The sequence below is a fragment of the Pipistrellus kuhlii genome, unplaced genomic scaffold (genome assembly GCF_014108245.1).
Source record: "Pipistrellus kuhlii isolate mPipKuh1 unplaced genomic scaffold, mPipKuh1.p scaffold_m20_p_6, whole genome shotgun sequence".
Classification (NCBI taxonomy): Eukaryota; Metazoa; Chordata; class Mammalia; order Chiroptera; family Vespertilionidae; genus Pipistrellus; species Pipistrellus kuhlii.
In genome coordinates, this window is record NW_023425562.1 from 66058580 (window position 1) to 66076628 (window position 18049).

Sequence of the window (18049 nt, forward strand, 5' to 3'; positions counted from 1 at the left end):
TTTTTTGGTTACTCTCTAACCTCCCATCCCCTACCATTTGTATCTGGATCTATTTTTGTTCATCAAATTATGTTCATCATTATATCCCACATATGAGTGAGATTATGCGATATTTATCTTTGTCCGACTGGCTTATTTCACTTAGCATAATGCTCTCAAGGTCCATCCATGCTGTTGCAAATAGTAAAAGTTTCTTCTTTTCTATAGCAGAATAGTATTACATTTTGTAGATGTACCACAGTTTTTTAACCACCTCATCTGCTTATGGGCACTTAGGGTGTTTACAAATTTTAGCTATTGTAAATTGTGCTGCTATGAACATAGGGGTGCATATATCCTTTCTGATTGGTATTTTAATTTCTTGGGATATAGTCCTAGAAGTGGGATTACTGGGTCAAATTAGAGTTTCATTTTGAATTTTTTAAGGAGACTCAATACTGTCTTCCACAGTGGCTGCACCAGTCTGCATTCCCAACAGCAATGCAGGAGGGTCCTTTTTTCTCCATATTCTCACCAGCACTTGTCATTTGTTGATTTGTTGATGATAGCCATTCTGACAGGTCTGAGATATTGTTGTTTTGATTTGCATTTCTCAGACGATTAGTGATTTTGAGCATTATTTTCATATGTCTCTGGACCTTCTGTATGAAACTAGATCACCAACTTACACCATACACACACACACACACACACACACACAGACACACACACACACACAAAATGGCTAAAGGACTTAAATGTAAGACGGGATACCATAAAAAATTTTCAAGACTCCATAGTCAGAAAAATAGCAGACATATATCCTAGCATTATCTTTACAGACACAGCTTGTAGGACAGTGGGGACTAAGGAGAAAATAAACAAATGGGACTACATCAAAATAAAAAGCTTCAGCACAGCAAAAGAAATAATCAAGAAAATACTAAGAAAGCTCACTGCATGGGATAACATATTTGTCAATGATATAATATTTCAGATATCATTGGGATTTATCTCTAAAATTTACAGAGAACTCATACAATTTAACAAAAGGAAGATAAATGATCCAATAAAAAATGGGCAAAGGATCTAAATATATACTTTTTGAAAGAGGACTTATAAATATCTTAACTATTTTCTCCTTGTACATTGAAAACCATAGTATATAGAGTTATAATTTTTGCTTCAACCATAATACAGAATAGAAAACTCAGGAGGAGAAGGAAAACTTGTGTTTACCCAGACTTTTTATTGAGTTGTCTTTTCTTCTACGTGATGGTCCCATGTTTCTATTTTCATCTTTCACTTCCTGCTTATTTTAGCCAGTCTTGTAGGGCAAATCTGCTGGCTGCAAATTCTGTTAGTTTTCTTTAATCTGAAAATGTGCTGATTTTCCCTTTATTCCTGAAGAATATTTCTCTTAGATATAAAATTTGGGGTCTTTTGTGCCAATTTCTTGTAATTGTCATCATTTAAATGAGAAATCCACTGTCATTTGAATTATTTTCTCCTTATTAGTAAGACAATTGTTTTTCTCTGCTGCTTTCAAGATTTCTTTCTTTGTCTTTAGTTTTTAGGAGTCTAATTATAATGTGTGGTGGCATGGATCTTTTGGGATTATCCCAATTAAGGTTTTTTTTTTTTTTGCTTCTTGAATCTATAGGTTTATATCTCTTGCTAAATTTGAGAAGTTTCCAACCTTTATTTCTTCCAGTACTCTTTTAGCTCTGCCCTCTTTCTCCTCTTGCTGAAAGACTCACATTATGCAATTGCTAGGTCTCTGAGACTCTGTGTTTTGTTTTCCTAGTTTATTTTCTCTGTGTTATTCAAATCTGATCATTCTCTTGTTTTGTTTTCCATTTTACTGATTCTTCTGTCCCCTTCACTGTTTAGCTCACTCTCTGGGCTTTTATTTTGGTTATTCTGTGTTTCAGTTCTAAAATTTCTATTTGATTCTTTTTATATCTCCTACTTCTTTGCTGAGACTTTCTATTTTCTTCACTTGTTTGAAGTGTATGATTGCTCACTGAATCATTTTATCATGGATGCTTTAAGTCTGTGTCAGGTAATGATAACATCTATGCCATCTTGGTGTTGGCATTTATTGATCGTTATCTTTCATGCAGTTTGATATCTTACTGGTTCTGGCTGTGATGAGTGATCTTTTTTATTGACACCTGAACATTTTTGTATTATGTTACCCAATTCTGGATCTTAGTTAAACCTTCTGTTTTAGTTAAATTCCTCTGACACTTCTCTGGCAGGGGAAGAGGGGACACTGATTAAATACTGCCAAGGAGAAATACAATTCAGGTATGCTACCATGTCTTTGTTCCCAACCAAGGATAGGCCTTCTCATTATTTCTGGGTGGAGTAGATGGCCTGGATCTGTTGTGGTCTCCATTTATCATCCTAATTATGTAGTTAATAATAGGAAAAGAGCAAAATGGAGGCTCAACAGAGCAGCTTCAGGAAGATACAGCTTCAGGCTCCACCTGTTCATTCCCTGCAGATCACTTGGGAATGCGTTTGAACAAAAGGGGAGTCAATGAATTTGGAGTGGAATAGGGGAGGTGCTTACCTGTCAATCTAGCCTGGGAAAAGACCATTGGCTAGAAAGGTGGACCCCAGTGTAGGCCTGTGAAATCTTGGAAGGTTAAAATCTCCAAAGAATTCCTTTTCTCACTTGCCTTCTAGTTCTCTCTCACTCTTTTGCTCCATGACCCATGCTCACCCTTTTGGTGGCCTTCCATGTGGCCTTAGCATCTGCATTCCCCATGGCCATGGAGACCCCACAGACAATGACTGCAGCTGGAAACACAAGCTAATTTAGCCAAATATCAGACTGGACTGTGCTTTCATGTGAAGCAGGAATTCTGGGCAGTGACCTTAATTCTAGCTCTGCTGAGGACCCACCTGGAAGGATATGACAAAAGAATGAAGATGGATCTTTGGAGGAAAACTCCCTTAAATTTACATCATTAATAAAGCTTTCCACAAAATCCCATCCTCCGGGGGCCTCAATAATTCTTTCCCCCTCACCTCAAGAGTTTTACTTCCACCGATAACACAGTGATGCTGTGTAAGCTTCTATCATCTGGTGAGGATGAAAGTCTAGATACCTGATTGGCATACTCGGATCTATTCTGTAATAGTTGTGGTGTGTTGGGATTGCCTCATTGCAGCCTCACAAAGGTGGGGGTCTCTGCTCCTTACTTTGCCTTGCTGGTGGAGTGAGGCATAGTATTTGTGTGTATATTTTCCTATTATGATAGGCTGGAATATACTGGTTATATAAAATATTGACTTGTCTGGCAGTAGGCTTTTGTTGGACTTTTTCTTTTAGGTCTGTATCCATGGGCATTTCTGGGTTACCAATATCTTTAGCTTTAAGTTTTGAATATATGGGGCAAGGAGGGAACTCAGTACTCTGTCATTCTTTTGATTTTTTCTGTCTTTTTTATTCCATTTTTCAGAGCGGTCTTGTTGGTTTTTTGTTATTTGTTTGCTTGCATTTCTTGATTATTCATAATGTTCAGAGTTTTTAGATGTTTATAGAAACAAATAAAGTAGAGGCAGCTCTTCAGTTGTTTATTTTCAAATAAAGAAAATTACAGCTGAAACTGGTTTGGCTCAGTGGACAGAGCGTCGGCCTGCGGGCTGAAAGGTCCCAGGTTCCATTCCAGTCAAGGGCATGTACCTTGGTTGCGGGCACATCCCCAGTAGGGGGTGTGCAAGAGGCAGCTGATCGATGATTCTCTCCCATCGATGTTTCTAACTCTCTATCCCTCTCTCCTCCTCTCTGTGAAAAATCAATAAAATATATTTAAAAAAAGAAAATAAAGAAAATTGCATCTAATATATCTTCCCAGAAATGGAAACAGCAGCTTCTTATAAAGTTAAACATAAATCTTCATGTAATCCAGCAATTGCCCTTTTGAACAGAGAAATCAAGACATATTCACACAAAAATATGGCATGGAAGTTTCAATAGTTTTATTTGTAATGGCCAAAGATTGGACACAAGCCAATGTCCTTCATTGGACAAATTGGTAAACAATCCCACAGATGGAATACTATTCAGTAATGAAAAGGAACAAACTCTTGATGTATGCAACTACTTGGATGAATCTCAATAACATTATAGTAGACAGGGAGGGAAAGCCAATTTCCTTTTTTAATTAAAAATATATATATTTTACTGTTTTTTTTTTTTTTTTTTTTTTTTTTTTTTTTTATAGAGAGGAAGGGAGAGGGGGAGATTTAGAAACATTGATGAGAGAGAAACATCAATCAGCTGTTTCCTGCACACCCCCTAATGGGTATGTGCCCGCAACCAAGGTTCATGCTCCTGACCAGAATCGAACTTGGGACCCTTTAGTCCGCAGGCCGATGCTCTATCCACTGAGCCAAAAACGGTTAGGGCACCAATTTCTAATAGTGACATACTGTATGATTCCATTTATATAACATTCTAAAAGTTACAAAATTAAAACCAATGTGGTTTCACTAGTTGTCAGGGATTTGCGTTGGAAGAAGGATATTGCTATTAAGAGTTAATACAATACAGATTCTCTGTGGTGATGGAACAATTCTGTATTAGACTGTGGTAATGTGTACTCAAATTTATACTTGTGATGAATTTCATGGAACTACACAAAGACACAACACAAATTAGTGCATGTAAAAACTTAAAAATCTATGTAAAATCTGCATCCAAGTGAATTACATTGTACACATGTGAATTTCCTGGTTTTTGACATTGTGCTATGGTTATGTTCATTGGGGAAAGCTGATGAAAGGTAAACAGGAGCTCTATGTAGTATTTGTGCAACTTCTTATGAGTCTTAAACTACTAGTATTTCAAAATCAAAATAAAAAATAATAGCTTACAACAATGCTTTAAAATATTTTTAAAAATTGAAATGTTTTGCTACACAGAAAGTTAAATGTTTTATATGGTGCATTGATTGTTCTGTATTTTTCCCTCCTCCCACTCAAAATCCTCTATGTCCTTCTCTGGCTAACCCCTTGCCTCAAGAGGTTAACTTTTATTGACTGTATCACCTAGCCACCTCTTCTTCCACATCTCCAGCTTTTATCAGACTCTGCTAGTTACTTTCTCTTCTTCTTTTTAAGACTTAGCAGTAGAGGCAGCTCTTTTTTATTCTTAGTATCTATTTTGGTTTCTGTAACCCTGCCTGCATCTCTGGGCATAGCCCTTTTATTTAATACTTTTTCAGTTGAAATCTTTGACTGTGCTTCCTGTTCCTATCAGTCCCCTGATATATTTGGCAAGAGAGAGAAAGAGAGAGAGAGAGAGAGAGAGAGAGAGAGAGAGAGAGAGAGAGAGAGAGAGAGAGAGAAGTTAAATGGCATTACATATGATTTGTAAATTAAAACAAAATTTAATTTGTAAATTAAAACAAAAAATTTTCTCTCCCTAGTATACAAAGAGTTTCTACAAAAGGATAATAAGAAAGCTAACAACCAAAAGAAAAGTGGGCAAAGAGTATGAACAACAAGCAAAAGAGAAATTCCAGATGGCAAAGACATGTGAAAATATGTGCCCACATTAGTAGTTAGAGAAATACAAATTCAAATAACAATGAAATACATTTTTTTACTTATATGATGGGGTCAGATTTCCATTTAGGGCTGAAGGATTATTCTTGCTACTGAGAGTGTGGGTGGCTGACAACTCTCAATTGATTCCTTCCTGAAGAATGTTTCTCAGTCAGAGAGAGAGGTCTTGACCAAGATTATGCCCTCTCCCTGAGATGGATTCATGATGTGAGATATAGAAGTCCAACTCTGCCTCCAGGCTCAACAACTCAAAGGGCTATTTTCCAGGGAAGCCAAACCATAGCACAGCATGTGCGAACCTGTAGGGGCAGAGGAACTCACAGTGTGAATTGTTGCAGTCTCTTTTGAAAAACAATCTCACATAATCAGTTAAAAAGATAAACATATACCTTCTGACTTACAATCTTGATTTTCAGAGTTGAAAACAAGAAAACAGTACACAAGAATATATGTGTATACCATGTATACTACAATTATATTTACTAGATTAAGTGAAAGTTAGCCTAAATAGGTGTATATGGAGAAATGATCTACCAATAGAGGAAAGATATATCTATGATTTGAGATTATTATGAGGGTACTAAGAAGAATGAAGTAGATGTGTATCTGATAGCATGCTGAGGATACCTCAGTGATATAATGTAGAATAATAATAAAAGAAGTAAAGCAAGTTATAGATGTGTATGGGAGTGCATATGTACATGGGCCCTGCTATAGCTCATGGAAGATCAACAAATATCAGTGACTGTTTGAAGAACATGTTTTATTGGGGCTGCTCTTCAGCCAAACGTGCTTGCCTGGCCATGCTTGTTATTGATGGTGATGACCACTCTGATTGGCTGGGTGTGTATCCTGATTAGTCACTGCCTGTGCTATTCTAGTTAATTATTTTGATTTTTATCTCTGTCTATAAAGCATATTGTTAGCTGACTGACAATGTTTGAAAGCCTGTTTATATACAGGGTTTGTTAGAGAGTGGAAAAATTTTAATTGCACGTCCCTATGACTTCCCTGACCATGAAACCCAGCTGCACCTTGCAGAACAGGATGCCAGTAGCTTAGTTCACTGGTCAGCAAACTCATTAGTCAACAGAGCCAAATATCAATTGAAATTTCTTTTGAGAGCCAAATTTTTTAAACTTAAACTTCTTCTAATGCCACTTCTTTTTAAAATAGATTTGCCCAGGCTGTGGTACTTTGTGGAAGAGCCACACTCAAGGGGCCAAAGAGCCGTATGTGGCTTGGGAGCTGCAGTTTGCCGACCACAGGCTTAGCTGAACAAGATATTGCTAGCCCGAGTGCCTAGGATGTGGGTTTAACTTTAAATACCTTTACAGTGTGCTGATATAGCTGAGAAAACTGCTTTGTTTGAGGTTGCCATTGTTTCATTTAGGCTGCTAAAAAGGATGTGGTTTTAGTTCTTAAAAGCTACCTTGCACCTGAGGGTCGGAACTGCTCTCTGGACTCCCTGAGTAGGGGAAGGCTGAGCAGTCAGTCACAGGCCAACTAATAAAAGCCTCCTAAATTTCAATTGGCTTGGACTCCAGTGGTCATTTTGTTGTGTCCGCTCCACAACAAGTTGGCAACAGAAACAGTAATATAAAGATTAAGTAAGTCACATTTGCATTCAGATTGTGCTAGACATTTGAATAGAAAAGGAAATAAATCAACTGAGATAATTGTATTATGTTACAAATATAAGTAATTAGAATTATAATTAAAACTCCTAATTCTATCTGGTGAGCTCCCAATAATGGACACTCATTTTGCATTATGAATTGCATATAGAAAGAGAGAAAGATTGTACATTTTATAATTGAATAGTAACAGAGCATTATTTCTTATTACTCCCACAAGGGCTACTGGAATATGGGAGCATATATTTAGCAGTGCCAAATTCTGACGTTTAGAAGATACTGTTGTAAAGCATAACATACTTTAGAGATGTATTGGGAAGAGAGGAAGGTGCCATTTTCCTAAGGACTTTGAATTAGTTGATGGAGGAATAAGCTTATTTGAGTTTTGTATGATTTATATTACCTTCCTACTGGATAAAATACAATAGTAGAATGAGAGAGTATTTTGATTCATTTTATGAGTAAATAGATGGCTATTTAAATAAATTCAGGGTGAGGCAAACGCAGATTTACAGTTGTGAGTAGGCAAAAACACAGTTCACCCTTGTATTAATATCCTTTAGTTATTGTATTATTTTCTGTACAAACAATTGTAAGCCTGCTTTTGCCCCACCCTGCATTTGCAGGCTAGAGTTTGCTCATTTATAGTTGATATGACCTGACACTGCAGAAGGGCAAAGGATCTCATTATCACCCAGGTCTTCACAAGAAAGGGTCCCCAGAGCATGACGTGGCAATTTGTCGCCTATATTTGGATGGATTTAGACAAAAGCTTGCATCATTTAGAGTTCAGTTTCTTTGACAGTACCTTTTAACATCTTTCTTATTGTTCCATTTGTGGGTCACTGAAAAGCATTCATGAAGACTTTGTGGTTTAGGGAGCAAGTGAGGCTGTTGTCTAATTTGTTGTAATTGCTTAACTCACTCAAATAAGTTTAATTTACCTCCGAATATGTTCAGCAGCTTAGAAGAGAGTTGTTTGTTCAAACATGAAATCCTTATAATTAGAAAAATGTTATATGGGTTTGTGTTATATAAACTATAGCAAACGTTCTCCCTAATTTAATTAATGTTTAAATAATAACCTTGGTTTAGTTCTTTGTGGGGGAGTGGGAAGCAGGAGAGGAAAGATTACATATGGAAAATTTAGGCTTCATAGAGAAGTAATATACATTTTTCTGTGTGAAATAATTTTCCCACTTAAATCTCCTCCTAAATCCCATTTGGACTTCTGCCTGAGGGAGTGGATTAGCTGTATCTATCTTCAGCCTGAAACTAACCCCCTCCCTTCAAATTGCTACAACTCTCTGCTTTCAGGTTACTAAACTGCAGGGGACTACAGAAAAATGTTTTTTTTTTCTTTCTAGCCCAATTTATCTTTCAAGTACCAAGAAGTGATATTCTGGCAGCATGTAAATTTGAAATTCTGTTTTGTTTCAACTACAACAACAACAACAAAAAAATAAAAGAAAGAAAAAAAATTCTCACTCAGGCATGGTTTCCTTCAAACTGGAAATCTTTTTTTCCTATCTTTTTTTCTGTCTCAGTATCTGTGAGATGTCTCATTAATGGACTAGTTTTCCTGACATAATGCTTTTTAGGAGTTAAATTTCTAGCTGAAAGTATGCCACATTTTTAGTGACAAGATAGCATATAGGGAAAATGGAAAATAATACCAGAGTCTTGAATAATGTTGTTAGCTCATCTTCCATGAGTTAATTACATTTCTTCTCTTAAAAAAAGAAAACTATTAAAACTTCAATTTCACGTTATGTTGCTTTCACGAATACATCAGTTAGTAGTATAGATATTAAGCCATTACTGAAAATGAATTTTTGTTGGCTGTATGCTACTACCAGGAAGAATAATGTGAAAAAAACGGGGGGAGAATTTATATCTTTCCATGTCTCCTCCGTGTCTACACAAACTTGTCCCTAACCCAGTTTAGTGTAACTGCACACTTTTTAAAAGAAGTTATCTATGAGACTTGGTTTAGCAATCTACCAAAATTTAGGTCCTCCATATTATTTTTTCTTCCAATATTTAGGGAGTCTGAAATTAACTAAAATAATATGTCTGCCTCTGCTTATAAATTAAAGTAAAATACAGTTAGGCAAATTTATTTTAGGGTGAGCTTACCCTACTTCATATGGCTAAATCTATTCAGTAGCTTAAACGTTAGATGTTAAGTCAAATATTATAGACTGTGAATGTTATAAACTGTGAAGGGTAAAAGCTACAAATAAACTGGGAGCATACATGCCATTAAGGGAAAGAGTTCAGAAATCAGCCATTACAAAATAATAAAAATGAAAAAGGCAGGCAACACCAACTATTGGTGCAACTCAGGTTCTTTTCTTCTGGGGGAAGTGCCACCATTTTGGGAAGCTGGCAGCAAAACAACAGCTAAATAGACACTTAACTTCTGATTCAGCAACTTCATGCCTAGGTGCACACCTAAGAGAAATGAATCCATATGTTTTTCAAGGACATGCACAAGAATGTTTATAAGAGCACTATTGTTATTAATCCCAAAGTGGAAATAATCTACAGGAGTATGGATGAATTAATTCTGGCTCAATGTTACAAAAGAATAATATAGCAAAAAACGAGAATCAACCATAAGTGCATACAATAACATGGATGAATTTTACGAGGTCAGTATTGAATTAAAAAAAATGGACATCAATGTGTATATCTACTATTATTCAATTTTCTTCAAATCCTATTATTCAATAAACTTCAAAAACAAATAAAAATAATCTGTGGTATTACAAGGGTGGTGGTTAGAATTACAGGGTAGTGACAAGAAGGATGCACAGGGAGGACTACTGGAGTCCTGGTGATGTTCAGTTTCTTGATCTGTGTGCTGGTTACCTTAGTATGTTAACTTTGTGACTTTTACATATATATTTACTCCAGTAAAAAAGATTAAAAAGAAGGAATGAAGAAAAAAGCCAGCTATAGAAATGATGACTATGGGCAGCTTAAAAGCATTTGTGTTTTGTTTATTTCAACCATAAAAAGAGTTTAAGAAAGAAATATATGAATAAGCTCTGAAAATTTGAGAGTAAAAGTTTATACTCTCCAAGTGTCCAAGGCTAATTGTTTGAACAGAATGTATGGCAGTTCCCACATTGTTTCAAACTTTCATGATCTTTAGAATTGTGGAAGCTTATCAACAATATTGACTCTAGATTCTTCTTAAATTGTTTTTTAGAGAGAGGAAAGAAGAGAGAGTGACACAGAAAGAGAGAGAGAGAGATAAAAAAAACCATGGCTTTGTTGTTCCACTTATTTATTCATTCACTGGTTGGTTCTGTTTTTGTTTTTTTTAACACACACACACATGCACACACACGCACACACGCACGCATGCACGTGTGTGTGTATATATGTGTGTGTGTGTGTGTGTGTGTGTGTGTATGTTACATTGTGCTATGGCTATATTTATATATATATGACTCTATATATATGTATATATACATATATATATATACATATATATATATATATATATATACACACACATATATATATTGATTTCAGAGAGGAAGGGAGAGGGAGAGAGAGATAGAAACATCAATGATGAGAGAGAATCATTGATCAGCTGCCTCGTCCATCCCCCCCCACTGGAGATTAAGCCCACAACCCAAGAATTTGCCCTTGATTGGAATCGAACCTGGGACTCTTTAGTCTGCAGGCTGATGCTCTATCCACTGAACCAAAGCAGTTAGGGCCACTGGTTGGTTCTTATATGTGCTCTGGGGATCAAACCAGCAACCTCAGTGAATCATGGGGACATGTTATGCTAATCAACTGAGCTACCTGGCCACGGCTCTATGTCCTTTTTTAGGACATTCTATTTTAGTGTGCTTAAGATGGGGCCAGGTATCTTATATTTTAGCTTTTTTGTTTTTTAAGGACAAATGTTTTATTTGGTAACAAGGACTATAATGAATTCAAATTAAGAATTCATTTTATCTCTTCTGGTAACTGAACTGTAATAGTCAAATGGATACAGTGTACAAGAATTCCTGTGGAGTCCTTGATCTTTTCCAAAAGTGCAGAGATGCTTGAGTTATGTGACTTGCAGTTTTTATTTTCTAGACAATGTATCAGCAATTCCTACATTTTCCTTCCTGTCTTAAAATTTCATGACAGGAAACAGAAGTACTTCCTTGACATTATTGGAGTCTTTGAGAGTCATGGTGACTCAGTCGATGCCCATGCCCCAGCCATCTGTGGGGGGCAGCCCATATTCCAGGGATGTGCAGAAGTTTTCATCTATAAACATGTTCTTCAAAAAGCTGCCGCTGCCTCATGGGGGTCATTGCTTATTTCCTTCTTCGTGACAAAAAGCTGAAACTCTCTGTCAGACTGCATTTAGAGCGGTGCCATTTTGACAAAGGGCTCATTATCTGTGGGTGAGCACAGATGAATGCAAGATCAGTGCATGTCACTTCCAGGAACTCCCCACAAGCTTATCAAAGAGCCTGGCTGTGGTCCAAGGTAGAAGGCATGCAACAGCTTTTGTCACATTAGTTTCCAGCAGCTACACTCCTAGGGCTTTCTCAAGCTCTTCTACATGCTGATTCTTCAGAAGGGTGGGGTAAGGTCAATCTTGTAGGTGTGGCCTCTGATCATCTGAATGGTAGATCACCTGCCATTGCCTTTAATGTACTTCACCATCCTGGAAATCATCTTCTCTATGATTTCAACAACATTGAGATAGTCTCATAGGCCAAGTAGAAATCACAGGTGCTGAACTCAGGATTGGGAGTCATATTAATTCCTTCATTCCGAACCCGGCATCCAATTTCATCCATGTCATCAACCGCCAGCATTGTATGGTAGAGTTCTGGAGAATTTCCACATATATATTCAGGTCCAGCTCATCACGGTGGGTGATGAAAGGCTTGGCCACAGCACTCTCTGGGATGATGAGCTTCAGTCTCTAGGAATTCCAACTCATCCAAGAAACTTACATTTTTTAAATTGATTGATTAATTATAGAGAGCAAGGAGGGAGGGGGAGGGAGGGAGAGAGAGAGAGAGAGAGAGAGAGAGAGAGAGAGAGAGAGAAGAGAGAAGAGAGAGAAATATTGATTTGTTGTTCATCTTATTTATGCATTCATTGGTTGATTCTTATATGTTACTGAACCAGGGTTAGAACCTACAACCTTGGAGAGGACCCTCTAACCAACAGCTATCCAGTGAGGGCCAAGACACTTCTTATATATGTGATAATCTTAGAGCAGAGGATAAATTTCTGCTTTACAAAGTCATTCAGGATCAAGTCCAATTATCCCTGACTGACATATTGTGTTTCCTTGTCTCTAAGGCCAAAGTGGAAATGAGGTAACATATGAAAACAAGGAGACAGCAGTGTCATCTCATAGGGAATGATGCTCAGCTCACCCTTCTTGATTTTCCCAGGATTTCCCTGAACTTCATTTATGCCTCCCTGACAAAGTTTGTTATTGTTATGAATAAATTGTTCTTCTGATTTATGATTCCAGTAATTGGCCATGACTTGAAACTTGACCCCAGCCCCTCTAAGGTCATAGAGGTTGAGTTTCCCCCCAGAAGCTCTTTTGGCATGGATTCAAACTGCCACCTTTAAGGGGATGCCACTCAGATGGTCCCAGGCTGCAGGTGACTATATTCTTTGATGAACTGAGTGAGGGAAACATCTATATGGAACTTGCGTGGCTATAGGTCCTCCTCATTGGACTCTAGTGGATAGACTGCTTGTCTGTGGGTCTTGCAGTGTTGGTTTGAGTCCAGGTTTTCCTCACTGGTAACCACATCATTGTCAGTGCTGTGGCTGATGGCAGCAGCGCTGGCTCATTTCTCATTGAGCTTTACTATTGGACCTCCTTCTCTGCTACTTTCTTCTCAGCTTTCAGCTGCCTCTTTAGCTCATTTTTTGCTTAGTTTTGGCTCACTTCCATCCACATGCACCTCAGGCCTCAGCAATTTCTCTAGAGCAGTATTTTCCAAACTTTTGATATATGTGTACCCCTTCTATAATTTTCGTAACGCTGAGTACCCCTCGTACACATGAGAATGTACAATTAGGCGCAGCTAAGCACGGTGCAGTGCATATCCCCACCAAACTCCGGTGCAACACGTACCCCCAGCAAACTCTTCCTGTACCCCTGGGGGTACGCATACCACACTTTAGGAAACACTACTCTGGAGGATCTAACCTTAAAGGTGGTATCTTTATTTTTAAGGCACAACTTGATTAATCTAATGATTAGTCAAAAAGTGGGAAATAGAATTATGTGATTCTTTTTTTTAATTGCAGCAAAAAAAATGACATAGTTCAAATTATTTATGTTTCTCCTCTGTCCTCCCACTTATCTCCAGTTCCATTTTGAGCAGTGATTCTCAAACTTTGCTTTATGTATCTGTTAAATATGCAAATTTCTTTCCCTGGCTGAGTGATTCAGTTGCAGGGTACATAAAGTAAAGTTTGTTTTGATTTGATCCCCTGTTGGGGCGTGTGCAGGAGGTAACTGATCCATGTTTCACTCTCACATTGTTGTCCTTTACTCTCTCTCCCTTCCCTCTTCCTGTCTTTCTCTCTAAAATAATCAATAAAAACATACCCTTAAACATAAGTTTAAGGAGAGGTATATACATTTTTTCATAAGCACATTAGAAGCAGCTCCGTTTCAGTGTGTATTGAAAATCTAGGGTCTGGAGAAAAAGAATACACTGGCTAAACATATATGTGGCTTAGTTTTTCCACTTCATGACTAGGCTAGTTATCTTGAATTGGTTATTATTATCAAGTCTCTAATAAATATTAAAGTCATGGAGAGGAGAGGTGTGTCTTATTTCTTTCTTATCAGTAACTTCACAGCCTGTAAATGTGCTGCTTAACCAAGGAGCATTAGGGGAGTCATAAGGTCCAGATGATTTAAATTATTTTTAGCATGGTTTTATTATAACCTGGAGAAAGTGAGTATATATATATATATATTTTTTTTTTTTTTAAATAAAAACTTACTCTCTTCTTTTCCATTTCCTATTCTCTGCATTCCTGAAATAATCTTGCCTAATAAAAGAGAAAATGCAAATTAACCATCTCTCCACTACACCCACAGCCAATCAGAATGAATATGCAAATGAACCCAGAAAAGATGGAGGTGAGATATACATATATATATATATATATATATATATATATATATATATATATAAAACAGTAATCATTTTGCCAATCTCTAGGTTTATTGACTACCTATTATGTACTTCATTTCTTAAATATAATTTCATCCCTGTCATTCCATGGGCTCTAATTGGAGGCTTAAGAGCAAAAAAGATTCATTTTACAAATGGCACAGGGCCTTATGAATTTTGATGTATCACTCATCAGAATTCGAAAGTAGGTATTAGACTATTTACAGTTCTTTGATAAGCATTCTGTTAAAATCAAAATGCAGAAAAAAGTAAAAATGCAGAAAAATTGTTTTAGCTTATTGTAATGCAGATTCATTCAGTCCTTGTAAATTGTAATTATGATTCTTTCTTCAATTAAGGAAAAACAAATTATTCCCTTTCCTAGAATCTTTGCTTGCTTACCACGTTGTCTGTATTCATTAAGCAGTTGCTGTTAATTCTAGAAGAATATTATTTTACTAGAGGCCCATTGCAGGATATTTGTGCAAGAATAGTTCTTCCTTCCCCTGGCTTCACTCCCAGATGCCCAGGAGTCAGCATGTCCCCTCTCCCCAGCTGCCCCGGAGCCAGCAAGTCCTCCCTTCTGTCCAGAACTATTGTAGTAGCTTCTCCAAGGCCCCCCTTCCTCTCATAGCAGGCTTCACATGGCTCCGCACCTGAATATGCAAATTAACCTCCATCTTTGCTGGGTTCATTTGCATTCTCACTCTGATTGGCTGTGGGTGTAGTGGAGAGATAGTTAATTTGCATGTTTATCTTTTATTAGGTAAGATTATTTCAGGAATGCAGAGATATAGGAAATGGAAAAGAAGAAAAAAAGACTATTATCCTATAATTAAATGATCAGATATATTCAGTTAAGAATTGTTTGTACATGGAAGTGATTTACAGAAGAGTTTAATAATGGGGAGAACTAAGTATATTTATTTACCATATTATTTCTATTTTAAAAATATAGGCCAATCATGTCTGAATTTTGGGAAAAACAAGTAAAATAATCTAACGTTATCTTAGCTATGAATTGGTGTTACCCATTTTAGAAGGCATTTCAGCATCTAATGTAAATATTTACACCTGGAGTAGTTGGAATTCTAAACTACTACTTGGAAGAGAGTAAATTATTAAAATCATTTTGGAAAACTGTATCTACTAAAGTTAAACATATATCTACCATATGACTCAGCAGTGCCACCCTTATGTGTATTCTCAAGAAAAACATGTTAAATATTTACCAAGAGACTCCACAAGAATCTTTATAGCAGCACTACTCATATCATTCCAAAATGGAAATTAATTTAATATCAATCAACAGTAAAGAAGATAAATAATGAGAATTAATTGTCTTTACTACACAAATTCATATGTATAGATAGATCTCACAGACAATATTAAGAAAAAGAAGTCAGATGCAAAAGAGTATACTATATAATTCCTTTTATTCAAAGCACTAAAATAGATAAAACAAATATTTGCTATTAGAACTCAGGATAGCTATTATTTATGGAAATTGTATAGTAACTGAAAGGGGTATGAGAGATTTTGGCAGGGGAGTGATAATGTATTTTTATTTTTTATTTTTCATGCTGCTTATAAGGGTGTGTTCAGTTAACGAAAATTATTTTTCATTATATTCTAATAAAAAATTTAAAGAACCCTGGCTGCTCTGGCTCAGTTGATTGGGCCTTGTCCCCTATGCCAAAATGTCACCAGTTCAACTGCCAGTCAAGGCATGTGCCTGGATCAGGGTCTCAATTCCTGGTATGTAGGAGGCAGCAAATGGATGCTGTTTGTTCTCTCTCTCCAATCCTTTGTCTCTAAAACATAATAAAAATAATCTTAAAAAAAATATAAAAGGTATGTGTAAGCATGAGTTTAATGAAAATTGGAATCAGTTTTCAGTTTTTATCAGTTATGTTTAGCAAATCTATGCTTTAAAATATATTTTATTGATTTTTACAGAGAGGAGGGAAGAGGGATAGAGAGCTAGAAACATTGATGAGAGAGAAACATCAACCAGGTGCCTCCTGCACACCCCCTACCAGCAATGTGCCCCCAACCAATGTAAATGCCTTTGACTGGAATCGAACCTGGGACCCTTCAGTCCACAGACCAATGCTCTATCCACTGAGCAAAACTGGTTTAGGCCCAAATCTATTTTAGAACAGGATGGTCTTAGGTAAAATTTGAGATCAATTCTAAGATATAAAAACCCTGGGTCCCTCACATCCACAACCACCAGAGGCTCCACCAACTGGAAGTCAGTCCTGCAGCAGTGCTAGGCTGCAGGCTCGGTGACCCAGCACTGACTGCTGATGGGGTTGTGAATTAGGCCCAGAGAGAGGCCTAAAGAGAGAATCAGGGTCTGATCCATAGTCTCTGTGGCAGCTGTCAATTGGTACTTTCCTATGTCTTTTTCTCTGGGCCTGTCCAGCAGCTGTGCCTACATTTCTCTTCAGGCCTCCATCGGGGCTGCTGATCAGCCCCAGCTTTCTGATCAGGCCTCATGATAGGCCCAGATCCACTGACTGACATAGAAATCAACCAATCAGAACCAAATCTGGGTCAACTGTGAGGAGCCAATGGCTGCCTAGGAGGTGGAGCTTTTGATACTGGCATAGAAACTGACCAATCAGAAACAAATTGGCCAGCAGAGGAGGGTAGTTGGAGGCAAGATCAGGCCTGCAGGTGAGGGCAGTTAGGGGTGATCAGGCAACAGAGGCAGTTAGGAGTGATCAGGCCAGCAGGGAAAGGCAGTTTGGGGTGAACAGGCTTGCAGGGGAGGGCATTTGGGACAGACCAGGCTTGCAGGGGAGGGCATTTGTGGGTGACCAAGCCAGCATGGGATTGCAGTTGGGGGCCATCAGACCAGGAAGGTAGGGCAGTTGGGAATGAGATCAGGCCAGCAGGGAAGAGAAATTAGGGTGAGATCAGGTTGGCAGGAGAGGGCAGTTGGGGGCAATTGGGCTGGAAGGGAGCAGTTAGTTGTTAATCAGGCCAGCAGGGGAGTGGTTAAGGGTGATTGGGCTGGCAGGCAGAAGTGATTAGGAGCAATCAGGCAGGCAGGCAAGTGAGCAGTTAGGAGACACAGTCCCAGATTGTAAGAGGGATGTCCCAGATTGGAGAGAGTGCAAGCTGGGCTGAGGGACACCCTCCTCCACCCAGTGCACGAATTTTGTGCACTGGGCCTCTAGTATAAATATAAACAGCAGTCTTTTATATAGCCATTTAGGGGTGTATGTGTGTGTGTGTGTGTGTGTGTGTGTGTGTGTGTGTGTATGTTTGTTTTTGTGGTGGTTGGTTTTTTTCTCATAGTTTTTAGTATAAGAGAAGGAGGTGGCATGTCTAGGTGAAATAACATCAGGATTTGGTATCATATTTGAGATCTGGCTATGTTTTTGATAAACTGAGTTCTGAGGGCAATGTCACATAACCCATTTAGATCTCAATTTCTTCATATAAAAGGCTATATGAATTGATTGTAAGTCCATTGAATTATTATTATTTTCTATTGTTTGTTTACAAGAGTGTGAATATCATGGTGGCAGAGATTTTTTTTTGTCTGTCTTATTTATTATAGTATGCCAAGTAATCAGCAATTACTACTAAATATTCTTTAATGTAACTATGTCAGCCAAGAAATCAACACTTACT

General features: G+C 37.5%; 1 protein-coding gene and 1 pseudogene across 1 annotated transcript in view; one reads left to right on the forward strand and one right to left on the reverse strand.

The window, feature by feature from the left end:
- Positions 1-18049, forward strand: part of MACROD2 (mono-ADP ribosylhydrolase 2) — a 1879699-nt gene that overhangs the window by 472239 nt on the left and 1389411 nt on the right. The gene's annotated exons all lie outside the window — the stretch shown is intronic.
- Positions 11302-15670, reverse strand: LOC118707816 (annotated as a pseudogene).